Genomic DNA, 18,660 nt, shown 5'->3' on the forward strand with positions numbered 1-18,660 from the left:
CTGCCGTCTGAGCCACGGAGGCTCAGCTTCATAGGTATTCTTGGATAATTTCACTCTGTGGATGGAGGCGATAGATCTCCAGGGGATCTCAACGTAGGAGCATGGATTAGCGACCACGGAGCCCCATAGCTGATTCTGGCATTGCTTCCACTTACTTGTGCCGGTCTCAAGGATTTCATTTTTTCTGTCCGACCTCCCCACATCTTGTACACTACTCTTCTCCTGATTATGTTAAGAGAGGGATGGTTGCCCATTTATACTTCCCTTAAAACAATACTCACCATTGAGAATGTAACTAAGCATTGCCCGACACGAGAAGCTTACCATGTAGCCTATTCAAATTTTTTAAATGTACAAATTCCATGGATCTACATCTTACGCAGATGGTTTACTCTCTTACAGTAGATGTGAGTAACAAAGAAATCGTGGTAATGTACTATACAAGTAATCTAAACGACACTAAAATTAATAAATATATAAATAAAAAGTGAGATAGCCAAGTTAATGACCTCAGTTCACCACATGTGTAATGAAGGCACAGTAGAAGTTTTAAGCGTAACTGTGAGAGCTCAAGAAAACCTGAAAAGCAGAATAGGCACAAGTCAAATTACGGAATGGTACCCCACGTCTGGGTCTGTGGAGCCTCTCTTAAGTTCGACATAACCACAATTACACAACCTACTGAAATCGCTAACATACATAATATTCAAAAATATACCATTGAGTGCTCACACTAGTTACTTGTGCTATAAGAAGAGGATTTATGTTATAACTACTTCCTTAAACATTGCTTTTTAATTTCAATTTGTGCTAACTTTTTCCATTTATTATAACATATTTGTAACAATGCAATAAATGGCATAAGAATAAATTATTAGAAGAGGCCCAAGTGACGACTAGTCTCTCGCTGTCTTCGAGACATGCAGTATTATTATTATTATTATTATTATTATTATTATTATTATTATTATTATTATTAATGCCTTTTTTTCAGTGGCGAAGTTAGGGCTCGAGGCCCTCTCTTCCACTTGTAAGCAGCATCTGAACGGAAAGCTTTTTAACTTCACGTTCAGGCAATTCTCACCAGTATCTTGATATAACCCGATATTAGTAATGAAAAAGTGATGTTTCTGTGCTAGATTAGAAATGCAATTATTTCAGTAGTTTAATCTGAACTACTATATAAGGCTGAATGCCGTACAATGTTTATTTGTTTGTCATTTATTTCAATATTTAAAACTCAGCGCTTCTTATGTTAACGTACTATAATTACTTTCAGCCTCATCTGGAACATGTACATATTTCTGATAAGAAAGCTAACAATTTAGAATATTATCAATTGTGAGATAAATATGACACGCTGGGCATTAAAGTGAATAGAAATACCGAATGAACTTAGAATGAATCTCATTTCGTGCACAGAGTGTGTTTGGGAGGAAATGTTATGTACGGGGCAAAACCGTGGAGCTGGTTTACAGACATGCAGGGGATGGACTCGACCAGGCAGAAAATAGTGGCGGCTGGAGCTATACCTGAGAGACGGGCAGCCCACGACAGCCAATTGAGATGGACGTCCCGAGGCAAGCCACAAAAGAAGAATTCGAGAGACAAGGAGATGAAAAAGAACCAGCTCCTAACACAGAGCCAGTAACTAGCGTCTTCCTTTTGCTATGTCGAACTTCATTTGAAAATATCAGGGTTCATAAGATGCATAAAATGAAGGCCGAAACTGAGCAGTTCGATTTCAGTCCCGACGATGGGTACCGCCTGTTTTAGTACCCCAGGTTCCCTCCACTCACACATCTGTCCGAATTGCACATCAAAATAACTGAAGTTACAAAGGATAGCTGCTGCAAAAACCATAACATTAACAGGTCATTGGGAAACTTCCACACATACATTTAAGGACCGTGGACCTGCGAAGGAAGAAACAATTAAATCACTTCTAACTCACTTGCTTTCAGTTATCATGTTCAAATAGAATTAGGTGCTGTCGTGTTCTGAGTTTTCAATCCAGCTGAGCGGAGGTAGATTACCGGCTAGTGCTCTCACATTCAGGAGGGCAACTGGAAAGATAAGTGAGTTCGAATTTCAATCTCGAAAATACTAAAAGAAAATGTCGGAGCTTTCCGAGATTAACTTGCTCCTAAAGGTATAATGCCGTGCGCGTAGAGGCGCGCGGCTGTGAGCTTGCATCCGGGAGATAGTAGGTTCGAATCCCACTATCGGCAGCCCTGAAGATGGTTTTCCGTGGTTTCCCATTTTCACACCAGGCAAATGCTGGGGCTGTACCTTAATTAAGGCCACGGCCACTTCGGCATCATCGATATCGTACTGACATAAAGAAATGTGGTTATGGATTGACAGTGCAAGACATTATTCATTCTTTTCTTGAAATAATGGAAATCCTGGATATCGCTTGCCAGGTCCTTCAAAACAAATGACATTTTTTTTCATTAAAGAGAAGTAAGTTTTGATAAAGAAGTTGAAGTTATTATGTATATGGAGGAAGCTACTTTATTGTATGAATCATGATACAAATACTTTAAACGATGGGTCTTTATCTCTTTTAAATGGATGGCGCTGAAAAGTGATGTGCATTATTGTAATGTTGAAAAAAAAATCTGTATTTGTGAACTGCGTAAATCCTTTCAAATTGGCGAAATCTTTTTACCAGTCCTGCAATGTCAAACAATTCCTGAATGAGAGTAGTAGTACTAGTTAACTTGTAGTCGAAATGGGCAAAGTATTTCATGGAATTTACTTATGAATCATTTTATATATTAGACAAGCCAAAACTCCTAAAGACAATTGGATCTTCTGAAAAGTACCATCGGGAAGTGAAGATTAGTTTCGTTTTTTTTTAATTTGTAAGAATTTACTGTATAATATGGAAATGGATACATATATGTGAAAATTAGAATATAAGTCTAAATTCAGACTCTCAATTGAGAATTTTTGTGTCCTCTTTTTTCCGACATTGCCCTTTTTAAATGGTTTTCTTCTCTTTTTTATCTATATGCATTTGGTCAACTACATACAGCACATGACCTCTTTCTTTCCCGAACCTCTCAGTAAAGACATTCGCGGCTGTTCATCGATATGTCTTCAACCCCTTACATCAAACTGCAACAAAAACTATACGCCTAAATGTATAAAATATCATGTTTATCTTGATTAATTTTGATAGTCAAAGATGCTATTATTGCCGTCTAAACGAGTCTTTCCTGTTTCTCAACCTTGTCTCTAAACATACTCCCTTCGGCTTCAAATATTTATGAAACTCCCCCATACTAAATATCATAATTATAAAAAAAGTTAATATTAAGGCAGGGTACAACAAATCCAGGGCATCAGGTCGTTATGGCGCCTAAACTTCTTTCTTTGTCGCCTTCTTTTTTGGGCCGAGTATAATCTCCCCCTTCATATATTTAATTCCCTGTTTAGTGCCACTGAACTATTGCAAAATGCATGTAATAATACATTTAGGTAACGGCGGGGATCTTGGTAAATATGGGCGATTTCTGCTTTGATATTAATGTTATTTCCATTTTAATTAATAATCAAGACCGCATTATATAAGCAATAGAAGAAAAATTAATGTTAGGTACGAACGTTTGGATGTCGAGAAAACCTCTCGTAAAAAATGTATTACCTACCGACATAGAAATAACTCAAATATACTTCCCATAATATCTTGTAAAATATGGGGTGCTCCTTGTATTATGAATTTATGTATATTCAGAAGGCTAGACGCCAGTATGTTAACGTTAATGTTTACCGTACTAGAAAAATTACCTTACCTGGGTTTGAGTGCTGGCTCCTAGATTTAAAAAAAAACATTTGTCATCGTCTGTGTTATGGTGTAACAACCATTATTAAAGTGACTGTATCTATAAGGAAAAGTAATAATTATAATGTTTAATGTAGTAATAGACAAAATAACTGTAATGAGAATAACCAAATGTATGCATCAAAGACAATTTAGATTATAATAAACGATGCTGTGTGACAGAAACAACATAATGTTTCAGAATGTCTTCTTTTTTTCTTTTTTTTTTTTTGCGTCGCACCGACACGGATAGGTCTTATGGCGACGATGAGGGAGGAAGGGGCTAGGAGTGGGAAGGAAGCGGCCGTGGCCTTAATTAAGGTACAGCCCCAGCATTTGCCTGGTGTGAAAATGGGAAACCACGGAAAACCATCTTCAGGACTGCCGACAATGGGGTTTGAACCCACGATCTCCCGAATACTGGATACTGGCCGCACTTATCAGAATTTCTCTTCAGTTAATGAGGAGAAACATCACTCTGGATAACAGCAAGAAGTCGCGGTGGTTGAAGTGCAAACTGGTGATATTGTTTTTGTTTCTTGATGTCTTCTAATAATTTCTACCGTTTCTGGAGAAAATGTTTTCCAAAATGTGAATTTATTGTTGTTTGGGTAATCAGTTCATAGACCGGTTTGACGAAGCTATCCATGCCACCGTACTTTTCATTTCTGCGTAACTACTAAATCCTATATCTACTGTAATCTGTCATATTCATGCCTTGTCTACTCCTACTGTTACCTACACTACCTTCAAAAACTAACTGAACAAGTCCCGGGTGTCTAAAGATGTCTCCTATCCTATTTCTGTCTGAGCTAGTCATTGCTCACGTTTCACCTCCGTACACGGCCACGCTCCAAACGAAAGTGTTCAAAACCACATTACTAATCTTAGGTCAATATTTCAAGTGGGCACATTTATTTTCTAAAGAAAGGCTTTCCTTGCTTGAGCTAGTCTGCATTTTATGTCCTTCTTACTTCTGCCAACGTTATTTACTCCACTACCCGAGTAACAATATTCACCTAATTCCTTTAAGACTTTATTTCCTAATCTAATATTTCCTGCATCACCTGACTTCGTTCGACTATATTACATTACTTTGGTTTTGAATTTATTTTCATCCTGTATTCCTTCTCCAAGACTGTGCCCATACCATTAAGCAATTTGTCCAGATCTTTTGCACGCCCAGAAAAAATAACAATGTAATCTGTGAATCTCAGAATTTTGATTTCCTCTCCTTGGATTGAGATTACTTTTAAAAATTGTAGTTTGATTTCCACAGTCTGTTCTATAACACGTATTGAAAATGAGTGGGCACAGAATATAGTCTTGCCTCACTCTACTACTTCGTTTACATAGCCCTCGATTCTTAACGCTGCAGGGTGACCTTTGTACAGATCGTAGATAATCCTGATCCCGTTCACCGTCAGAATCTCAGATAGTTTGGTCCTATCAACATTATCGAATGCCTTTTCTAGATCTACGAATGCTATGTACGTGGGCTTGTCCTCCTTAATTCGTCCCTCCAAAATCAGACGTAAAGCCTGGATTGCTTCGCGTGTTCCTACATTTCTTCTGAACCCAAACTGATCTTCTCCCAACTCAGCTTCAACGTGTATTTCTTCTGCAAATAATACGTGCTAAAATTTTGCAAGCGTAAAATATTCAACTAATGGTGCAGTAGTTTAAATCCTAGTCAGCATCTGATCAGTCAATCAATCAGTCAATACTGATCTGCATTTAGAGCAGTCGCCCAGGTGGCAGATTCCCTATCTGTTGTTTTCCTATCCTTTTCTTAAATGATTGCAAAGAAATTGGATATTTATTGAATATCTCCCTTGGTAAGTTATTCCAATCCCTTACTCCCCTTCCAACAAATGAATATTTGCCCCAACTTGTCCTCTTGAATTCCAACTTCATCTTCAAACTGTGATCTCTCCTACTTTTAAAGTTTCTTTCTGAATTCCTGAGAATTTCGATTGGATATATTTAACATGCCTGTGGTCTCCGCTGAAGTACATAGTACACAAAAAGAAACTGATCGTTGGAGGTGTGTAGATAATTTAAATTAATGTTGAACTATGTTCAGAATGAGCTGTGTTTTGCTGTCGTGGCACACTTACTTGCTTCTTCCTACTGAAGTCCTCTCGCGCCGTCTTATTTTGGGCATGGTAATCACTGAAGCTTATGATGAAGTAAATTCAATCCCTTACTGCCTCCCCGTGTTAAAAGCTAATTTTAACGAACTGTGATCACAAAATCATTGCTGCATCTTATATCCAGAGTCATTTACATAATTTCCTTATATTTTCTCCACGCCGAGTGATTGAATAAGGCTGTTGCACTCAGTTTGAGGAATTGCTGTTTGTTTGTTTGTTTGTTTGTTTGTTTGTTTGTTTGTTTGTTGAGTCATCGGCCTGGATACTGGTTGGATCCTCGAAGGTAATGTGGTTACAGCGTAAACTGGAAAACCACAGGCTTATAATGAGTAGATATGGTCACTTTTAGCGTTTTGAAATAATAAATTTACCAGTTTTATTTGTACATTTAGCATTTTATAGCGTTTATACATTTTTGATTTAACGTTTTGTAGCGTTTTGAAGAAAATCATAGAATTTGAGTTAATTATGATAAACAGAGCTGGGAGAAATTTCATTTAAGGAGAGCTAATAATCAAACGAAATATATTCAGTAGGCTATAATAACATTTTGCACTTGTTTTCAATTGATTTATGCTAAAGCATAACGTAGGAAAAATATATATTGGTGCAAAATCGGAATAATAAAAAATAGCTAAATCTGGCACTCTAGTTCGACCCAGTGTCCAAATATTATTGGAAAGTGTTACGGTGTTTTTGTGGATCGCAGAGAGGTGAAAGAAGGTGCAGGGTGAATGGGTCTATCTACTACATCAAAGAAAACTTTAAATATAGGTTATATTTCTTTTCAAATCACAAACTTGACAAACTTTTCACTAGGTGATAGAACAAGGTTACAGGTACAAATAGCAGTTTGGAAATTACAAGTGCTGAGCTTCCAGCTCCAAATTTACAAGTTTACATCACAAATGTTGCGTTTAGTTGGACGAGGAGAGAATCTCCGAACTCCAGAGCACTTCGCTCCAAAGGCTACAGATGCAGCCTTCCAAAGGCACTTTCTAATATTACAGTAAAATTAGCAATCTCAGAAAAGAGCTTACATGCTCTCCAACTTTAACCAAGGAGACTGCGCTCACAATTTCTTACAGCCCGCTTAAGGCAGCATTACACCAAAAAAGTCTCACAAATTTCTGGCCTCTCTTGGCCCAACCTATAATTTACAATTTTTACACAGGGGTATCTATTAACCAAACTACTGGGCCTTCATGGAAAGAAGAACAGGTTACATTACTGGCCCGAACACAAGATGTATGGAGGCGTACCCTTGCGCTCCTAGAAAGTTAAGTATGAAACCCTAACTGGGCTCGCGGCCCGATGATGCAGAGGCTAATCCCAAGGTACTGAGGCGACTATAATGAAGGTTAATTTAATGCTTTACAGAAAAGAGAAACAGTTACAAAATCGTAGTCTCCTCAAAATAAATTGAGGGGAACTCGGGAGGGTAACGCACTCTCTATCCCCGATTTACAATTGAAGTCTTTATGAAATTTTACATTAGCCGAAAGAAGGTTTACATTTTAGAAAACAGGTGTTTACATAGTTAGAAATTAGAACCTTCCCCTCGTGTAAGTCTGCGGAGGTAGCTACAGAAATATAAAGCTGGTGGCCATTACCTGGGCTGTTGAACTGCCTGCCGAAGAATGTCTTAGCACACACACTCAATAAGACAAGGTAGCTGGAAAAGCCGCAGCTTATATACCCGAGGGGATGATTCGAGAGGGTTCTGGACTAAAACCGGACACACCCTCTCAGTTTTATTGGCCGAATAAAAAGTTACAAGAAGCCTATTTGGCTGAAAAATATTTACAGGAAATTTGTGATTGGCCAGATTCAAAAGCTGGCGGAATGAGAAGGAAGTGTTGCAACCCTTGAAATATAGAAATAAATGAAAGTTCGTTTAGTTGTGTAAACCTTTAAACAAAAAAATTATTTAAATCACTAATTCTTCTACCTTGCACCAGAGTGCATTACCTCAGTTTTTTGTGTGATGACATCTGTGTGGGAAAAGTTCAAACTTTTTGACGTGAAACAAAACAAATAAATCCAGTCAGTTTAGGCAACTTCAAAATAACACATTACTCAATAATTCAATGATGACATCTTCTGGTCAATGTCCCAACTTCATTCATTAGTTGTTTCACGTTTTGTTTGATAGATAAGAGTTCCTTAAGGCGCTTCTTTTAAATGTACGGAGTTGAGGTGTGCCTCCCGGTACAGAAAGAATGAACACAAAGCGCGAATTGGAGAACCTTCTTGTTTCTTCTACCACCTTATCAGATAAGGCTCACCAAGAAAGAGAAGTAGGCTCCTGTTTGAATTTTCTACCTTTCCCGAACAGTCGAACACTGGTAGATAAAAATTCCTTTAAGATTGCTGTTGCACTGTAAACTTTTTCATTCTCATAATTGTGTCTGTGGAGCAGTATCTGTTTGCTCAACGACCGTATCAAAAGAGCGTTTTAACATCCCATCAGCACTGGAATCTACTAGAATAAGTCGATTTGACGGTAAGCGACCAGACGGAAAAACGCTAGTCCAGGTCTAGAGGAAAATCGTTGATTTGGGATGCTACATGTGTAGACACTATGACAGCGTCACATATAGCATCTTCATCGCACTTTGCGGGCTCGGCGGCAGAAATTGCAGCTCATAATAAACGGCTGAAATTTAGAAATATTATCGACGACATCTTTGTTACCTTTGCCGTTGAGACGTTCGGCTGCTGGTACAAAGAGATTGGGGAGCAGTAGCATATCGTAACCGGCGACAGCGGAGCACCATTCTGCGCGGTAATGCAGTATTTTGGCGACGTTGCCAGATTCTGCGTCTCTGGATAACGCATTTTAAATCTGAACAATTTTCAGCTCCATGCCACCCTATCCTGTGCTAACCTTTTCATTTCTACTAACTGCTGCATCCTACATCTGCTCTAATCTGCTTGTCATTTTCATACCTTGGTTTACCCCTACCGTTCTTACCGCCTGCACCACCTGCACAAGTCCGGGGTGTCTTAAGATGTGTCCTATCATTCTCTCTCTTCTTCTGGTCAAATTTAGCCAAATCGATCTCCTATCACCAATTCGATTCAGTATCTTTTCATTCGTGATTCGATCTGCCCATCTCACCTTCAGCATTCGTCTGTAACACCACATTTCGAAAGCTTCTATTCTCTTTCTTTCTGAGCTAGTTATCGTCTACGCTTCACTTCCATACAATACCACGCTCCAGACGAAAGTCGTAAAAAAAGTTTTTCTAATTCTTATGTCAATGTTCGAGGTGAGCAAGTTTCTTCTCTTAGGAAAGGCCTTCTTTGTTTGTGCTAGTCTGCATTTTATGTCCTCCTTACTTCTGCCATCATTAGTTATTTTACGAGCCAAATAACAGTATTCATCTACTTCCTTTCCTAATCTAATATTTCCTGCATCACCTGACTTCGTTCGACTGCACTCCATCACTTTTGTTTTGGACTTATTTATTTTCATCTTGTACTCCTTACCCAAAACTATGTCCATACCATTCAGTAATTTCTCCAGATATTCTGCAGTCTCAGATAAAATAACAATATCATGAGCAAATTTCAGGGTTTTGATTTCCTCTCCTTGGATTGTGTTTCCCTTCCCAAATTCATCTTTTATTTCCTTTATGCCTGTTCTATATAATCATTGAAAAGGAAGGGGACAAACTGCAACCTTGCCTCACTCCTTTCTGGATTACTGCCTCTCTTCCAAAGCCCTCGAGTTTATCATGCAAACAGATTTTTATACACTTTGTAGATCATTCTTCGTTCTCGGTACCTGATCCCGATCACCTTCAGAATCTCAAATGGCTCGGTCCAATCAGCATTATCAAATGCCTTTTCAAGATCTACGAACGCCATATATGTAGGCTTATCCTTCTTAATTCGATCCTCTAAGCTCCGACGTAAAGTCAGGATTGCTTCACGTGTTCCAACACTTCTGAAACCAAATTGATCTCCCAACTCGGGTTCAACTTGTCTTTCCATTCTTCTGTAAATAACACGTGTTAACATTTTTCAGGTGTGAGATACTAAACTAATGGTGCGGTAGTTTTCACACTTGTCAGCACCGGCTTTCTTGGAAATGGGTATAACATCATTCTGCCGAAAATTTTATAGCACTTCTCCTGTCTCATACATCTTACACACTAGATGAAATAACCTCGTCATGTTGGTTTCTCCTAAGGCAGTTAGTAATTCAGAGGGAATGGCATCAATTCCAGATGCCTTGTTCGCATTTACGTCTCTCAAAGCTCGGTCAAATTCTAACCTCAAAATTGGGTCTCCCATTTCATCAGCATCAACAGCATCTTCTTGTTCCAGAACCATATCATCTGTTGGATATGTTCCTGCCATCTTTCTGCCTTGTCTTCTTTCCCCAGAAGTGGTTTTCCTCTGAGCTCTTAATATTCATTTACCTAGTTTTCCTTTCTCCAAAGGTTTTGCTTGATTTTCCTGTATTCAGTATCTACCTTTCCTAGGACCATACAACCTTCAACATCCTTGCACTTCTCCTTCAGTCATTCTTCCTTAGTTGTCCTGCACTTCCTATCCACTTCATTCTATAATAGCCTGTAATCCTTTCTGCCCTCTTTTTTTTTACATGTACTTTGTCAGTCATCAGTCAGGTTTAATGTCTCCTGAGTTATTCGTTGATTCTTAGTTGATCTTTCCTTCCTTCCTAACATTTCTTCATCAGCCCTAGAGACCTCATTCTTCACGACTGTCCATTCTTCCTCTATTGTGTTTCCTTCGTCCTTTTCATTTAGTCCTTGTGTAACATGTTCCTTGAAATAGTCCCTCACACTCTTTTCTTTCAACTTGTCTAGATCCCATCTCCTTGCATTCCTTCCTTTATTCAATTTCTTCAAATTCAGATGGCATTTCATGAGCAACATGTTGTGGTCAGAGCCTACGTCTGCTCCTAGGAAAGTTTTGCAATCCAGCACACCGTTTCTGAATCTCTGCCTTATCATAATGAAGTCTATTTGATACCTTCCAGTGTCCCCCCGGTCTTGTCTACGAATACAGCCGTTATTTGTGGTGTTTGAACCAAGTATTAGCAAGGACTAAATTATGATCGATGTAGAATTCAACCAGCCGGCATCTTCTTTCACTCCTTTGTCCTAATCCAAATTCTCCTACTATGTTACATAGTCTTCCTTGGTTTACCACTGCATTCCAGTCTCCCATCACAGTTAGATTCTCGTCATATTTTGCACATTGTATTAAATCTTCTATCTCTTCGTATATTTTTTCGATTTTTTCATCATTTGCTGAACTAATAGGCATATAGACCTGCACTATTGTGGTGGGCATTGGTTTGGTATCTGTCTTGACAACAATAAAATCTTTTCACTATGCTGGTCGTAGTAGCTTAGCCGCTGCCCTATTTTCTTATTTATTAAACCAACTTCTGCATTTCCCCTGTTTGATTTTGTGTTGATAATTCTGTAATCGCCTGACCAAAAATCCTGCTCTTCCTGCCAACGTACTTCACTCATACCATCTACATCTAACTTTAGTCTATCCATCTCCCTTTTCAGATTCGCTAACCTACGTCGACGATTCAAACTTGTAACATTCCACGCTCCGGATCCCAGAATGTCAGTGTCCATCTTCCTGATGATTGCCCCCTCTTAAGTGTTCCCCACCCGGAGATCCGAATGGAAGACTATTTTAGTCCGGAATCTTTTTTTTTTTTTTTTTTGCTAGGGGCTTTACGTCGCACCGACACAGATAGGTCTTATGGCGACGATGGGATAGGAAAGGCCTAGGAGTTGGAAGGAAGCGGCCATGGCCTTATTTAAGGTACAGCCCCAGCATTTGCCTGGTGTGAAAACGGGAAACCACGGAAAACCATTTTCAGGGCTGCCGACAGTGGGATTCGAACCTACTATCTCCCGGATGCAAGCTCACAGCCGCGCGCCTCTACGCGCACGGCCAACTCGCCCGGTCCGGAATATTTTACCCGGGATGGAGTCATCATACAGAGAGAGAGATCTGCATGTCCTCGGGAGTTAGTTACGGCTATAGTTTCCCGTTGCTTTCAGCCGTGTAGCAGCATTAGTACAGCTAAGCCGTGTTGAGTACTATTACAAGACCGTATCAGTCAATCATCGAGACTGCCGCCCTTGCAACTTCCGAAAGGTTGCTAGGCTGGTCTCTCGACAGATATCCATCCGATATGGTTGCATCTGCGGCTCGGATATCTGCTTCATTGGGACACGCAAGCCTCCCCCCCCCCCCCCCACTACGGCAAGCCCCTCAAATAATGTTATTGTTTTTTACGTCTCACTACCTACTTTTACTGTTTTCTGAGACGCCGAGGTGCCGGAATTTAGTCCCGCAAGAGTTCTTTTACGTGCAGTAAATCTGCTGATACAAGGCTGACTTATCTGAACATCTTCAAATACCACCGGACTGAGGCAGGATCGAGCCTGCTAAGTTGGGATCAAAAGGTCAGCACCTCAACTGTCTGAGCCACTCAGCCCGACTACTTCATGTTCATGAATCAAGGACGTTGTTGAAGAAAATTAGAGAACATACCCGAACTTTTTGTTCTATATTTCGTGTTCTCCTATCCCTTACAAAGAAATATCTTTCATCATCTACAGTCTTGGTCGGACCCCAAATACATTGCAGAACTGCTGGGCAAACACTTGAATGAGCTTAACAGCGAACGCCACAAAATCCTCGATTCAAGTTTCCAGAAAAAAGATTTCCACATTGAGAAGTGGTTTACAGAAAAATGAAATTATCCGCTAGTTGCTTTACGTCGCATCGACACAGATAGTTCTTGTGGCAACATTGGAACAGGAAAGGCCTAGGAATGGGAAGGAAGTGGCCGTGACCTTAATGAAGGTACAGCCCCAGGATTTGCCTGGTGTGAAAATGGGAAACCATGGAAGACCATCTTCAGGGCTGCCAACAGCGGGGTTCGAACCCGCTATTTCCCGGATGCGAGCTCACAGCTGCGCGCTCCTAACCGCACGGCCAACTCGCCCGATAAAATGAAATTAATGGTATAAGCCTTTATAAGCTTTTCGCGTTATTGCAAACATTCATCACCCCTAATAAGGAGACGACGAGTGAAATACTTAACCATTGCTTTCCGCACTGCAATTGAAGTTCTGTAGCAGCGTTAATAATACTAACACCTCATACTACCTCTCTGAAAGAACAAAGCGTATTTACGATCCTTTCTTTAAGCCTGTCGCCTCCTTTGTTTCCAATCGATTTACGTAGAAATCTTTTAATATTTAGCTGTGCTTTTGTATTTTAGGTTTACACAGAGTATCTTACTCTTTGAGCCCTATTCAGTTTGTCTTCTTAATAACAACCCTTTCGCGAGTCGGAGGAATGATAACCAGACGCAAATTAACTGGGTCGAACTGGAATCGAGGCCCATTCCGGCTGAATCCAGACCGCTATGGTGACTATTCAATGAAGAAACCGGACATACACTCACAACTCATTTATGAATATAATTAAAAGGCTTAAATCGCTGTAATATGGTTGTACGGTTTATTGATGTTTTTAAAATACCCTTGATGATCTCATTCTTTAATTCTTTTCCTTATTCTTTCATTGCGTGAATAGAGCTTGCTTTACGATGTAATCGGGGAGTGTCGTGAGAAACTTATTTAAGAAATGTTTCATTTTCCCTGTTATTAATAACACTTGCTCAATTCAGTTTTTCTTCCAACAAGGGAAAAAACCGTACTCTCGGAAATATATCTTGAGAGCTCTCTGATAACATCATGAGACTTTTTTTCTCCCTCGGGGTATCGAAATAAAACTTTCTTCTTACGACTGCGTCCCTGAACGTTTGGGAAGAAGTGTTTCTTCTCCTGGGGTCTGATAAGAGAAGGTTTACTGTGCTGTAAGTTTTCTGCTCCTTAATTGCAAACTCTTTGTGTTGCACTTGATTGAGTGATAACAGGATAAAATAAGACTGTTGATATAAACGACTGCTTTCTGGATACAAACCGACAAGGAATTCTTATTTCCGTAGTGTTAGCGTAAGTCAGTGTATCCATTTACTTTATGACACATGTAGATAGGTTTCAGACGAGTGAATAAACCACACAGGTTTGAAAACCACCTTACGCGCTTGAGAACTTCCTTAGCATACTGCACAGGTGTTGCGATTATAGACTGTTATATGTTTCTGTTTTTGCTATTTGCTTTACGTCGCACCGACACGGATAGGTCTTATGGCGACGATGGGATAGGAAAGGCCTAGGAATGGGAAGGAAGCGGCCGTGGCATTAATTAAGGTACAGCACCAGCATTTGCCTGGTGTGAAAATGGGAAACCACGGAAAACTATCTTCAGGGCTGCCGACAGTGGAGTTCGAACCCACTGGATACTGGCCGCACTTAAGCGACTGCAGCTATCGAGCTCAGTGTTAAATGTTTCAGCGTTCAGTCTGCTAGAGTCTGCGAATTAACTAAGCGTCCCCGAAATCATCTATTTTCAGATAGCTCTGTGGCTTCGTTTAGTCCTGTAACTTTTACTGCTGTATCATAACAAATAAAGTCAAACCATCATCCATCACCTTTGTCTTCCTCTGCTTCTGTTACCCTCCTTAACCGAGTCCATAATTGTCCTTTGTAACCTATCCTCCTCCATTCGCTTTATATGACCCCGTCACCGAAGCTGCTTTAATTGCACGATTTCATCCAACGATTTGCTTTCTAACTGAGCCTTTATCTCTTCAATGCGAGTTTCCATCTATTTGTACCATTAAATCATTCTCGCTGCTTTCATGTTAGTTACTTCTAACTTATGCATAAGATATCCTGAGTCCACCTGGCTTTCACTCCCATACAACAAAGTCGTTCTAAAACAGATGCATGTAATGATAATTTTATCCGAACTTTCTTACAGAATACCGTTGATAGTAATTGCGAGCTCACTTCAATAGCCTTGCTGCACCTTGGTCCATTTTCACTTAATGTACTACCGTCCTGGCAAAGTAAACATCCTAAATAATTGAAACGATCCACCTGTTCCAGTTTTGTATTCTCAACGTGACATTCAACCCTCTTAGTCCTTAGTTCTAGAAATGGTATGCTGTAACTGTTTTCAAGTCCGGCCCCGCGCTGTAGGGGGCAACGCGTCCGCCTGTCACCCGGCGGCCCCGAGTTCGATTCCCGCCTGGGTCAGGGTTTTTTAATTGTAAATTATTAATATCCCTGGCCTGGGGACAAGGTGGTTGTGTTTGTGTCGTCCTAAACGTTCGTTTCTTCACATTCCCCTTCCCCCATTTACAAAATACACGCAGGTTCCTCACATATGGTGTAAGTAGGGGCAAAAGATCTTTCTAGGTCGACGCCCCGAACACATAAAATTTAAAAAGAACTGTTTTCAAGATCCAAAATGTTAATGCGTGAATGTTGATATCGTGAGCATAGCCATGAGATCTCTATTTTTTTTTTTTTTTTTTGTGGAATCTGAACCACATGTACAGCACTCTTCATTTCAAAAATTCCACATGAAATTGTCGGTATTCGAACCTCGGCCTCCTTAGTGAGAAGCTAATCAATATGCCACTCGTATCCTGGTCGATGTATAGCCCATGACGGAGGATCGGATCTGCCATTCTCGGGCTCAGAAATCCAGTGCTCTGCCATCTGAGCCACTCCACCCGGCGGACTCGCCGTAGAGCTGGAGGTCCCATTTCCATATCAACAAATACGTAAAACTGCAAGCTTTTCATTTTGCTTACTTTGCTCTCCCTCCATGATATGTTGAGTCTTCATCCCGGAGGTTGGTTGGATCCTCAAGTAGTACCACGGAACTACAAATTCCGATGTCGGCGCCGTAATGAGGTAGATTGTCATTGCTTTCCTCACTGGGACACAAATAGCTATTGCAGAATTACCAGTTCCTTCATAACACTCGGACGCACTAGTCAAATGTTATTCCTCAGCACCACCGTTATCTGTACGACTCCATATTGTCACAGGCATAAATGAGACTGAGACTTCAGTGGAAGCTACAATTTGCTCTACCGGGCGAGTTGGCCGTGCGTGTAGAGGCGCGCGGCTGTGAGCTTGCATCCGGGAGATAGTAGGTTCGAATCCCACTATCGGCAGCCCTGAAAATGGTTTTCCGTGGTTTCCCATTTTCACACCAGGCAAATGCTGGGGCTGTGCCTTAATTAAGGCCACGGCCGCTTCCTTCCAACTCCTAGGCCTTTCCTATCCCATCGTCGCCATAAGACCTATCTGTGTCGGTGCGACGTAAAGCCCCTAGCAATAATAATAATAAAACAATTTGCTCTAGCCTGTGGCAAGAGACGGAGGGAAAACGTCTGCAACTATCAAGAAATAGCATGAAGCCTCCTGTTCCTTTGACTCAAAACTATCCTCGATTCGTAGAAGAACTAAGCACCAAACCCAGAATATGTCTAGATGTCGGCAGTTGCTGACCTAACCTGGACGATCCTGAACTTAGAATGTGGTCGTCGTGCTGGGGATCTCATTCAGCAAGTGATGATGAACTCGTGACATTTGAGACACCGGTGTACACTTGGAATTAAAGTGAACACTACCTTAGTACAGCGATCGACAGCTTGAAGTGTGAATAGCCTGTTTTGCCGATCTCTGATACTGCTCTCTTGTCAGTCATGTAAGTGCTAATAACGTAATGAGTACCGTGCTGAACGTGAGAAACTCTAATTAAAACCTGTGCAGTTTTCAAAATTACTTCCCATTTGCTCCTCGACGATTACTGCGTGTCTGTTGTAAGGTGCTGCTACCTTCGTACAGAACAACGAATTTAATCTCTATTTACTCGGACCTTTCTTGTTGCTCATCACTTCTCAGTAAAGATGCTATTCTGTTCTCTTTTAAGTATTTGCGACTCAAGGATTTCCTTAAAGGTTTAACTAACTGCTACTTGGTGTGTCCTGTAGCCTCAAATAGACTGTATCTTCTCTTGACGTGGCTGCGAACTACAGTATAACCGTGGAGATAAATTACGTTCATAGTTACACAATACGAGTACTAGAGATTCGCGTGTTCATCTTATAACTAACCTAACATACTGCCTCGCTTGTCATATAGGCCTATTATTTTGCGTTGTTTTTTTGGAATATATTTCATTAAAGGTAATAACAAATTTGAAGTGTTTTGGAGCGTGAAGGGATTTACATTTTTACAGTCTGAAAATGTATGTTGAACATACTCAAAATTTACGGTCATTGGTAGACCTATAATTTTAACACTTTGAGGTCCAAAATGCTTAAAAAAGTAAAATATTTCCAGAAGAATGTCCCGCGCCCCGGTGGTTGAAAAACACTGCACTTAAGGATACATTCGGAATCCAACCGTGCATCTTGAGGGTGGCTCGGAGCAACCAAAAGGGTTCGACGAATAGAAGAGGACCATTTGTGAGCCTACTGTGCCATATTGCAAACAGAAATAAAACCTGAGCCAAATTGAAGTAATCGCATAGCTCTTAGGTGCTCATGGGACCATTCCAGGTTTTTTCGTCAGTCTGATAAAGCTGGGTATTGCGTCCAGTACTTTCAAAGACATAGCAAGATCAGTGATAATGAGGTCCATCGCCGTTCTATGCCATCACTTATATAGTTTTCAGGATTGATATTTAATCTTTGCTTCTCCTTTTCTGTTTTTTTAATTCGAATATCCATTATATCTAAATGTCCGACTCGTTGGCTGAACGGTCAGCGTATTGGCCTTCGGTTCAGATGGTTCCGGGTTCGATTCCCGGCCGGGTCGGGGATTTTAACCTTAAATGGTTAATTCCAGTGGCTCGGAGGCTGGGTGTATGTGTTGTCTTCATCATCATTTCATCGTCATCATGACGAGCAGGTCGCCTACTGGCGTCAAATAGAAAGACCTGCACCCGGCGTGCCGAACCCGTCCTGGGATATCCCGGCACTAAAAGCCATACGACATTTCATTTCATCGATATAATTTTCATGTCAATATATGTAAAACTTGTTTTCTGATGTGCTTTCTCTGTCAGGCTACCTTTTAGTTGAAGATGCATTTCAAACAAAAATATGCATATTACTTCTCCTATCACTCATTGTACAGTTCATCGACTTTGTCCTGCAGATGTGTAAATTTGTTTAGAATTAAGAAATAAAATGTCTACAGTCAAAAACATACTGACTAGATGTTTTATTTTGACAATAGCTATCACGTGGTATGCATACGTCCTGCTGTACCCCAACACAGCCTTGATTCTGTTCTTTTTAATAATTTATTTACGATTTGGTAATGGTATTTTTGTATAATTTAAGAAACCATTGGCGCTGGTTTTTAATTCATTTGTTCAAATTTTGAAATTACTCTTTAATTGATATTGATGAATTATATGAACAACTAGCAAATGTACCCATGCTTCGCTACGGTATTCTACATTGTATACGGATGTAGAAATAAATTACCGTACACGCAGTGAATAAGATTTTTTAAAACTGCATGTGCTTTAGTGTTATCCGAGAGACAGCATGGATAGGTTCCCATACGTTGTTTCCAATGTAAAGTGCGACTTGCAGAGTTGTGATAACGTCAGGCTCACTTGTCTACTGTCATTCACAATCGAGTTGAAAAGTTTTGATTGTAATGGCAGGCCCCCTTGCCTACTGCGCGGTCACAGTTCCATTTGGGA

The 18,660-nt window shown here is 40.3% G+C and overlaps 1 pseudogene; it reads right to left on the reverse strand.

The window, feature by feature from the left end:
* Nucleotides 1-9,082: 9,082 nt before the first annotated feature.
* On the reverse strand, nt 9,083-10,332 carry LOC137500996 (uncharacterized; annotated as a pseudogene).
* Nucleotides 10,333-18,660: the final 8,328 nt, after the last annotated feature.

Source organism: Anabrus simplex, chromosome 5, assembly GCF_040414725.1.
Source record: "Anabrus simplex isolate iqAnaSimp1 chromosome 5, ASM4041472v1, whole genome shotgun sequence".
Classification (NCBI taxonomy): domain Eukaryota; kingdom Metazoa; phylum Arthropoda; class Insecta; order Orthoptera; family Tettigoniidae; genus Anabrus; species Anabrus simplex.